The sequence below is a fragment of the Gobio gobio genome (assembly GCF_949357685.1).
Source record: "Gobio gobio genome assembly, chromosome: 4".
In the NCBI taxonomy this organism is placed as follows: Eukaryota; Metazoa; Chordata; class Actinopteri; order Cypriniformes; family Gobionidae; genus Gobio; species Gobio gobio.
Window position 1 is genome coordinate 42,729,019 of NC_137100.1, and position 9,836 is coordinate 42,738,854.

The following is a 9,836-nucleotide window of genomic DNA, read 5'->3' on the forward strand; positions in this document are numbered from 1 at the left end:
ATGAATATGAAGGAGTTTGTATGCATGTTTATGACAACTGTCATTAAGTGTCATTAGCTCAATTATGTCTGTTATAATGCAAAGATGACATTATTGGAGATGTCTTTGTTATGACAACTTGACATAAAGACACTGTTATGGTAATAAAAATGACAACTTGACATTACCAAGACAACATAACCTGTCATAAATCTTTTTTTTCAGTGTTGTGAATACTTTTCAGTTCATAATGTTTTTTTTTAAAAAAAGTTTCCTAAACAGTTAATTACAGCATCCCACACATTTATTTTTTCTTGAAATGCTTTTTTACATCATGGATAAGTCTAGCTAAGACACCATCATAATGGCGTGCACCTAACCAGTGGTGCCACTCTATGTAAGGTGAGTTTTCACTGTTATAAAATAATTTGACAGAGTATTGACACTTAATTACATTTTAATGACATATTCAACTTGTACCACTGTAGTTTAGGTCAAGAAAAATATTCATGACACTGTTATAAAATAATTTGACAGAGTATTAACCCTTAATTTGGATAATATTTAATATTTTAATACTTAAGTTTGATAATTAATCTGCTATGTCATGTTTATGACAGGTTATGTTGTCTTGGTAATGTCAAGTTGTCATGACAAAGATACTAACAGGTTATGATGTATTGGTTTATGTCAAGTTGTCATAACTAAGACTCATCTTTGCATTAAAAACGACATAATTGAGTGAATGACACTTAATGAACATGCATAAAACTGTCATGATTATGAAGGTGTCATGTCAGTCTTATGCACACCCCTTCAAGTAAAGTGTTACCCTTTATTCATATTTTTCATGCTACTGTAGCTTATGAATATTGTAGTGAAGCAAGCATTCACAATGCATGCATTCATGTTTTTAAATGTAATGATCCGACTGAACTGACACTATCGGATGAGAACTGAACTGAGCTGGATGATGACATCACTGCCGATTTTAACAAATTTAATAATTGATGATCTTTATAACGGAACTGAATCAACACTGAACTGACTTCAGCTAAATGTGGTGGAATGTGTTCGAACAACCACAAAAGACCACCTGCTATTCGTCTACTGATCTAACACGTAAACCTTAAGCACGCTAAAGCATAGGCTACCAAGCACAATGTTCTCTCACCATTCCTGATTTCTAACACACGCTCATCGGCGTTCGGTGTGGTCTTGCAGCTGTCAGAACAGAAATGAAAGCTCTCCGTGTTTGTCCATTGTCTCTGGATGCGTTCATATACTTGTGCAAGCTTATTTTGTCCATTAGATCAAAAGATCCGCCCAAAGACCCTCCCCTCGACGAAATCAGGACAGAAGTGGTTGAAGGTGGACAAAAGATTAAAATACCAGGTGTAAACAGGGCCTCAGAAAGTTAGGGTGAGGTGTTAGGGCTCGTAGAATAAGTTGATTGCAAAGTTACTTATAGTGAGTAGAATGTCTCTTGGGGGAGCATCAAAATAAAGTGTTAGCAGATGTTAAGCCGGCTGTCCACTAATACTCTAATTAGACTTTTGCAAAGTTACTTATTTAGTCAAATGTTTAAGTGGACTATCGAAATAAAGTGTTTCTTTTTGTTTAGTAAATTGATCCTCGCCTTGGTTGTTCTATAACCTTTTCACCAAAGACCAAAGATAAGCATATTATCACCATTGTGTCCTTGAGCCACACTGTTAGACTTTACCGCAATTTTACAGTTACTTACCGCAAAAAAGCCCAGTAAAATACCATTTATATTATTTACGGTTAGCTACTGTAATATGCACTGCATTGTGGGTATTTTTAATGAAATTTACAGTAACTTACTGTATATGGGAATTTGCAGTATTTTACTGTTTACGTAAAAGCAGTAGTGCTACTGTAAACAAAGAATACACACACACACACACACACACACACACACACACACACACACACACACACACACACTGGATGTTTAAAAGTTAAATAAAAACATGTGGATGGAAGGATGTAAAATTAGTTCTTTGTGGGAGACAAAGAAGTAATTTTTATATTTAGTATTTTCTCCTACCCTTTTCACATTTTCGGGTTTCTCAGAGCTTAAGTCGTCATAGTTGGGTTAAATTTTATAGCGGTGAATGAGAGAATACAATAATTATATATTTTTTGTGTGCCCATTTGCTCAAATAGCAAAAGAAAAACTCCAAAATAGTGATTTCACAACTTTCAAAAAGAGGAAAAAATAGAGTATAGAATAAATAGAGTAAAGTATTAGTGTTATAAATGTATTTCGAATTCGCCTCATAGGAGGAGCTTCTGCCAGCGGCTCGTCTCGTTGAGAAATGACTGACATGGGCTGTGTTTACACGTCTTTTTGTGTTAAAACTGTTAATGTGTGACAAAACGTAGTTTTAAGACTTTTTCAGTCGGTAATGTAGTTGTTTAAAGCTCAAATCTGTGGTTTATTTATAAGAAGAGTGCCTATTTTAACATTTTATCTGGTGTTTTCGGAGATGTGAGCTCCAGTGAGTCAGCGGCGTTCAGCGCTTGTTTACCCGGCGAGAGTAGACTTTCCTCGGCTAGTCCTTCTGACGTCTGCCGCTGGCTCTGATGTCTCTGTGGCGTCTCCAGCTATAATTAGTCTTGTGGAGATTTAACGGCCCATATTTGCTCTCATGGATCTATAATTTGTTCCCTGGCAAATCGTTTTGGCTGAGGGCAAAGTGAAGTTTCATTACTTGTTTATTTTTCGGCTATAACTGTACGTTGCAAAATAAAATGACGGATCATGAGATGCTAACGGATCATGAAATGCTAACGGTAGGCTACACACACACACACCTACTGTTAGCATTTTATATCTCATGATCCGTCATTTTATTTTATTTATTATTATTTTAATGCCAGAGTAATACCAGTACAAGTGTGGTGATATAAATGTAATTTTTAAATGTTTAAAATATATATTTATAAACTTTGCTTACACCTCACACAATTTAAATTGTTTACTCGCGTGCCAAGCCCGCGCAAATGAGGTTTGTGTCGAGTGCGCGCATAACGGACGTCCCTGCCTGTGGATCGGATCGCCAGACACCAGCTGCGAGCTTTCCTGAGGTAAGAAGTTTTTATTTGACAAATTTGTCACAAATGTCTTTGATACTTTTAAAACGTAAACCAATATCCATTAAATATAGCTACATACATGAAGAAAGTAAATAATAATATCGAATTGCTATTACTATATGACAGTCTCGGGGAACTGTTCGTTTTCCTCAAGAACCGCTTTCATAACCCATTCAATTTGCATACAATTGACTAACTGTTACCTGCATTGTACATTATTTACCAAATGTTGTATTTACGCGAACAATGGTTTCCGTCTTTTCACGGCCAGTTATAGTTACATATTTTCGTTGACAGTTAAATGTGTGTGACGCCATTTGAAGTAACGTTAGCGCCTGAGCGGTGTCAAAAAAGGCTGTCTCTCTCTCTCTCTCTCTCTCTCTCTCTCTCTCTCTCTCTCTCTCTCTCTCTCTCTCTCTCTCTCTCTCTCTCTCTCTCGAAAATAGAACATTTACGCCAGTGTATACACCAGAGGATTAATATATATTCAAGTAAAATAATAATTAGTTCAAGTATGTTCATTGTGGCTTCTTATTTATTATATTATTTCATATGAATTCATTTTTACATGCCACTGTAGGCTCTATTATTGTCTTCTCTCTTTTTTCAGTGTTGATAGTCATTTGATTGTGTAAGTGGTCAATCTAGCAGTCATCCTATATCTGTGAATTATCATGTGCATAACATTTAGGCACCATTATAGTCAATAAACATTAATGAAAATTTCTTCTTTTTCTCTCTTGTGTCAACAGGAGCTAACAACACCCCAGAAAGAGCCACAGCACTGAGCATCTTTGGCTTTGTAAGTATATATTTTGACTAACATTATGTGATTAACGTCTTTTAATGCATAACATTTTATTATTTCAAAAATACTTGTTGCCTACATTTCCTACTTGGCATCTATTTGTTATCTTGTTGTGACTGTTTAGTCTCATGTGGGATATGTCACTGCATAACATGACAAAGTAATTAAAAATGATTCATTGTATGCACTTAAAAATTTGTGTAACACTTTACAATACGGTTCATTAGTTAACTACATTAGTTAACATGAACTAATAATGAACTGCACTTATAAAGCATTTATTTATCTTTGTTAATGTTAATTTCAACATTTACTAATGCATTATTAAAACCTTGCTAACATTAGTTAATGCACTGTGAACTAATATGAACAGCTGGATTTTTATGAACTAACGTTAACAAAGATTAACTAATGCTGAACAGAGGTGTTGTTCATGGTTAGTTCATGTTAACTAATGCATTAAAGGGTTAGTTCACCCAAAAATGAAAATTCTGTCATTAATTACTCACCCTCATGTCGTTGGACACCCGTAAGTCCTCCGTTCATATTCGGAACACAAATGAAGATATTTTAGTTGAAAGCTGATGCTGAGAAAGGCTTCAGATAGGCCTCCATTGGCATTCAGTACATTGACACTTCCAATATCCATGAAAGGCACTTAAAACGTTGTTACAAAGTCCATCTCGAACGCCGGATCTGCGTCATATTCTCGCGCATGCGTCGTGGAGGCATACACGGAAGTCGAGAACAAGTTGGATAAAGATGTTATTTAGATTTTTTTTTGCGCACAAAAACTATTGTCGTCGCATCGTAAAATTATTGTAGAGCGACTGTGGTGAGATAGACTTTGTAACGACGTTTTAAGAGCCTTTCATGGATCTTGGAAGTGTCAATGTACTGAATGCCAATGGAGGCCTATCTGAGGCCTTTCTCAGCCATCAGCTTTCAACTAAAATATCTTCATTTGTGTTCCGAATATGAACGGAGGTCTTACGGGTGTCCAACGACATGAGGGTGAGTAATTAATGACAGAATTTTCATTTTTGGGTGAACTAACCCTTTAACTAATGTTAGCTAATACAACCTTATTGTAAAGTGTTACCAAAATATGTATACATTATTTTATATGCAGATCATATCCAACCAGTGACCAGAAAACAGAGAGACTGAGGAATAGACGGAGAAACGGACAAAGCTGGACTACAACTAAAACCTGAACTAAAAACTAATCAGGCAAGTATGTACAGGTGCAAGTATTTAATTATTTGCAATTTCTGAGAGACTTTTATCTTTTAATTTTCAGCCAACCTCGTCTTATGCTGCCTTCATGTGCTAGAAATTTCCTACTTCCCACTTCTGAAGTTGTGATTACGAGCTCATCACATTCAGATTTTGACTTGAGAGGGCGTTCATGTCCAATTTTTTAACTAGGAAACTAGTTCAGTAATTCCTATTGCACGTGAAGGCAGCATAAGATGTCAGTTGAGCAGGAGGTGACGTTTGCCTACCACACCACAGGTGATATGAAGTATATCATATCATGAAATTGCTCTTATAGTCAGGGTGTCCGCGGGGTTGTAAAAGGTAGTAAATGAAATTAGCCAAAATTAAGGGCATTAAAAAGTAGTAAAAAGTACTAAACGTCATCTGACGAGGTATTACATTTTCGAGCCCAATTGTTTTTAGATACATTTTCAATTTGTGTTAAGTACAGGCCTTTTTTTTCTAAAATTCGCGTGGATTTATTTATATGTTTAGAGTAGGACCTGCGCGATATCGTGTGAGGTGGTGTTCGTTCGTGCGCGCTGAAACAAACTGGGTCCGCTGCTGGCTTGCTGACAAACATGTACGTGAGCTCGCTTCCATTCAGTAAGTAAAGCATGGGGAAATGCAAGTTTTCGGACCTCTGGCTGGAGGACTCACGATTTAAAGTCTGGCTTAGGCCAGAAGTTTGCAACAGCCACGAGGCTTATTGCCACGTCTGCAAGAAGACAATTAATATAACCTGGGTGGGGGTGAATGGCGTCAAATCGCATATGTAATCAAATAGCCACCAAGCTAGGATGAGCGGACGTAGCGAGCAGCTTCCCATATCAATGTTCTGCGCTACAGATGCATCAACGACCTCAAACTCCACTGCTTTGCCCTCAACCCCGACTGCTCTCCCGATTCAAACCACTGCCAGTAGCCTAACGTTAGTCTAGCAGCTTCATCAACAGGTGCGTGACAGACGTCAGACAGCAGACGCTATGCCCTATCACCACCGCTACATTGCGAGCTGAGGTGCTGTGGTGTTTAGACCTTGCAACTAAACACCACTCTTTCAATTTGAATCTATGGCATTGAAGAGCTGTTTCGAAATATGCAAGTTGCTTAAAGCTTGGCATACACTGTGCGATTTCTGTGCGATTTCAGCAAGGTTATCTACTCACACTGTACGAGTAGATCGCATGCGATGTAAAGCCAAAGCTCACGGTTTTTATGCTCACACCATGGCTCGGATCGTCGAGCGCGACTTGTCTGCTCACTGTATGAGTGAAGATTTAGCATTTACTATTTATGTATATAAATGATTATTATTATTATTATTAGGGTAGGCCTACTTTTATTATTAAATTGATAATACATTTAATTTGCCCCCGTGATAATTTCATAATGCATCAATGCACAACCGACATGTTGCATAATAAAAGAATAGATAGATTAGCTTACTCCTCATTATTTAAATACATTTTGCACAATTAAACAAGGAATTATAGGCCTATAATTAAAATGATTATCAGTCTATAATATGTCAGAACACTACAATAATATCAGTATTATCAGAAAGTAAGAGCAGCTTTATTTAAAAAAAACTTGTTTAACACGAAATGGGCCTATACTTCTCTTCTAATTTGTTTCACAATATGGGCCAAAAGAGAAATATTAAGAATATAAATTCAGACAGTTATAGGCTATACGTTATCAGCATATGTTAAAGCAGATTTATATAAATAAAGAGATATCTCTTGTCTCTGTGAGAATATGCGCCGAAAGCTTGTCAGATTTTACGTTCACTTTCAGTAGTGAATAATTGACCAGGTTTGAGACTTCACCGACTCTCGCACACATTACGTTTTTGTGTGATATCCACTGACTCGCCTTCATGATTTAAAACGAAAAAGAAAAAAAATCTATATTGCGCCGTGAAAATTGCTCTTGTTTCCCTCTGTACACTGCACGAACTATGAAGAAGATGTCTCCTTCCTCTTCTGTCTTTATTTCTATTCTCATCTCTGTGGGCAGTTGATGTTAAGTTAAAATGACCTCGTTACATTGTGATGCAATATGTTATTCCATTTGGAAAGATATTTCATTTACGCTACTATAGTTGCAGCTTGAAGTCGCGCTGGTATTAAAACATATTTTGAAGGTATTAAAAAAGGTAGTAAAAGGTATTAAATTCAACTTAAGAATTTCTGTATATACCCTGATAGTGTATGGAATGCTTTTTAAAGAAAATTTGCGGGGGGGAAAAGGAAAATGTTTAGATGAAGTAATGGAGATGGTGTGAACATGGCCTTTACATGTTCCAGCGTGAGCTGGAGGGAGGTGTCTTCCGTCAGCAGCTTGCTTTCTGATTGGGTATTGTTGCGTTTCACATGATAATCTCCAGAGCGCGCATGCTTGTCCTCGGGATAGAGATATATAATATAAGTATAACTATGAATAATAATAATATAACAAGTATAACTATGAATAACTGCTGTTGCACAAGTTGTTACCTCATCTGTCCATGAACAAATTTAGATGAGATAAACCATTTCTCACACATTTTCCCTCTGTTTTGTTTCAGATCAGCCATCAGTAGTTTACCAGTAGGGAGGCCAGCCAAGACCAACTGGGGTATTTTGTTCATACTTTTTGTTGCCATATCGTCATGATCTCTGCTTTGATTTGTTGTAATGAATTCAGTTCTCTATTTTTTTTTCTGTTTTTTGTAATTGATTGTGACGGTGAATAAAAAAATATACTGATGTACATGGACTCAAGTCTCTTATTTGGAATTTATTAAATGTATTATTTATTTTATTGCATTCATGTAAAATATTCAAAATAAAGTAATAATATATTAACATATGCATATTTTGTAAAATAAATTACAGTAAAATTACTGTAAAAATTATTATACTGTAAAAATAAATTGCGGTAAGGGCATCATACTGTAAAATGAAATTGCGGTAAGGGCATCATACTGTAAAATTAAATTACGGTAAGGGCATCATACTGTAAAATTAAATTACGGTAAGGGCATCATACTGTAAAACACATTTACAGGTAAGCTACTGTAAAGGGGCAATTACAGTAACTTACTGGCAATAGTGCTGCCAGTAAGTTACCGCAAAAATACAATAAAATGTCTAACAGTGCAGACACATAAACCTGTTCCATGAATACCATCTGTGTAATAGGAATAATTATTTACTTTAGTTAATAATTATCTGCAAAAACTTTACTCTGGCCTAAACTGAAAACTTTTATGGACTTAACCATATTTCTGCAGTAGTCATTCAGAGTCTAGTGCATGTCAGGAAGTACTTAGAGAATCAGACCACTGGAAATCAAAATGATGAAGAGAACTTTGTGGCAAACAAAAGAAGGTGGGATGTTACAGTCTCCTTACCACACACTATCAAAATTTCCCAGATTTCCTGATGATCGAAGCAGAAGCTGAAGTGTTTGTGTCATTTATGATGACAACTGCAATTGAAAGCAGTGTCAGTTTTACTGCCCATCAGTGTAAGGTCAGTGACTTCATCTGCACACTTATGGCAGTAATAATAATGTGAACGTTTCACTATGTTTTTTATGGCAGATTTAGCAGATTGCATGGTGAATTTAGCACGAGAACATACAAAAGCTCAAGGGAAGATGAGAGCAGGATATTCCACGAAGGTCTGAGAGGTGTGCAGAAAGATTGATGAAAGGGTGTAAATCAATAATATGTACCCTGTTTGAAGTGGGGAGCTCCAAAGTCGGTGTTAAAGAAGATAAACGAGTCCTTATCTTTTTCCATCCTGGCTTCAGTTTCTCTCTTGTAACACTGACGTGTTTGCTTTCTCAATGCGCATCTGTTTGTGACTTCATTTGTGTGTTGTATTTTTGTTATCATTGTGTTGTCTGTTTACTATGAGAAAACATTTTTCTTTTTGGCTCTGAAAACTGACAGATGATGGTCATGGTTTTGACTTTGAACCTTTGACCAGGACAAGGCAATTTAATTCTGAACAGCTGAAATCTTTGACAGACACTTTACATGCAATAACACAAGTGATTTTGTTCGAGAGACAGGAAAGGGACAGTGTAAGAACGTTTCCAACATCAATATGGTTACTTATCCCAAAAGCCCACATTTGTGATAATCAAGATCAGATTAGAACAAATGTACAACCCATAATCTCATTAAATGACAGAGCACTGTGGGGTTTACAAGGTGATGGCTGTCAATAACGTAAAGAATTACGTGCGGGTTCGGACGAGGTGAAAATCTATCCAGTGTGCAATTACCCATTGTCGTCATGATCCGAGAGAAATGGGATGGAGGATTATGTAAAATGCAGGTGGTAGGAGCCTCAAGGCTTGAGTGTTGTCTGGGCCTTACGTAAGGGCATGGTATGTTTTTAATCACTGTCAGATGGGACTGGAGAATCTGAGGTATTTCTCTCACGTGCAAGTTTTATACACATACAGACAAAAAACACTTCAACTGTGTTTTTGCTAGTGAACGAATAGAGAATTGTTACAAAATTATTCATAAATTCAGTATCAGCAAACATACACTTTTTTCCCCCAGTAAAATAAAGTAGCCCAATCTATAATATGCATATACGAAAAGAGACAGAATAGGAATGGAAAAATATACACTGCAAGCAAATAAATAAAT

The 9,836-nt window shown here is 36.4% G+C and overlaps 1 long non-coding RNA gene across 1 annotated transcript; it reads left to right on the top strand.

Moving 5' to 3' along the window:
- The first annotated feature begins 2,261 nt into the window (after nucleotides 1-2,261).
- On the top strand, nucleotides 2,262-7,833 carry LOC307125745. Its single transcript, XR_013816417.1, has 5 exons — nucleotides 2,262-2,802; nucleotides 3,004-3,096; nucleotides 3,858-3,907; nucleotides 5,046-5,150; nucleotides 7,749-7,833. It is a non-coding gene; the product is annotated as an uncharacterized lncRNA (long non-coding RNA).
- The last annotated feature ends 2,003 nt before the right edge of the window (nucleotides 7,834-9,836 follow it).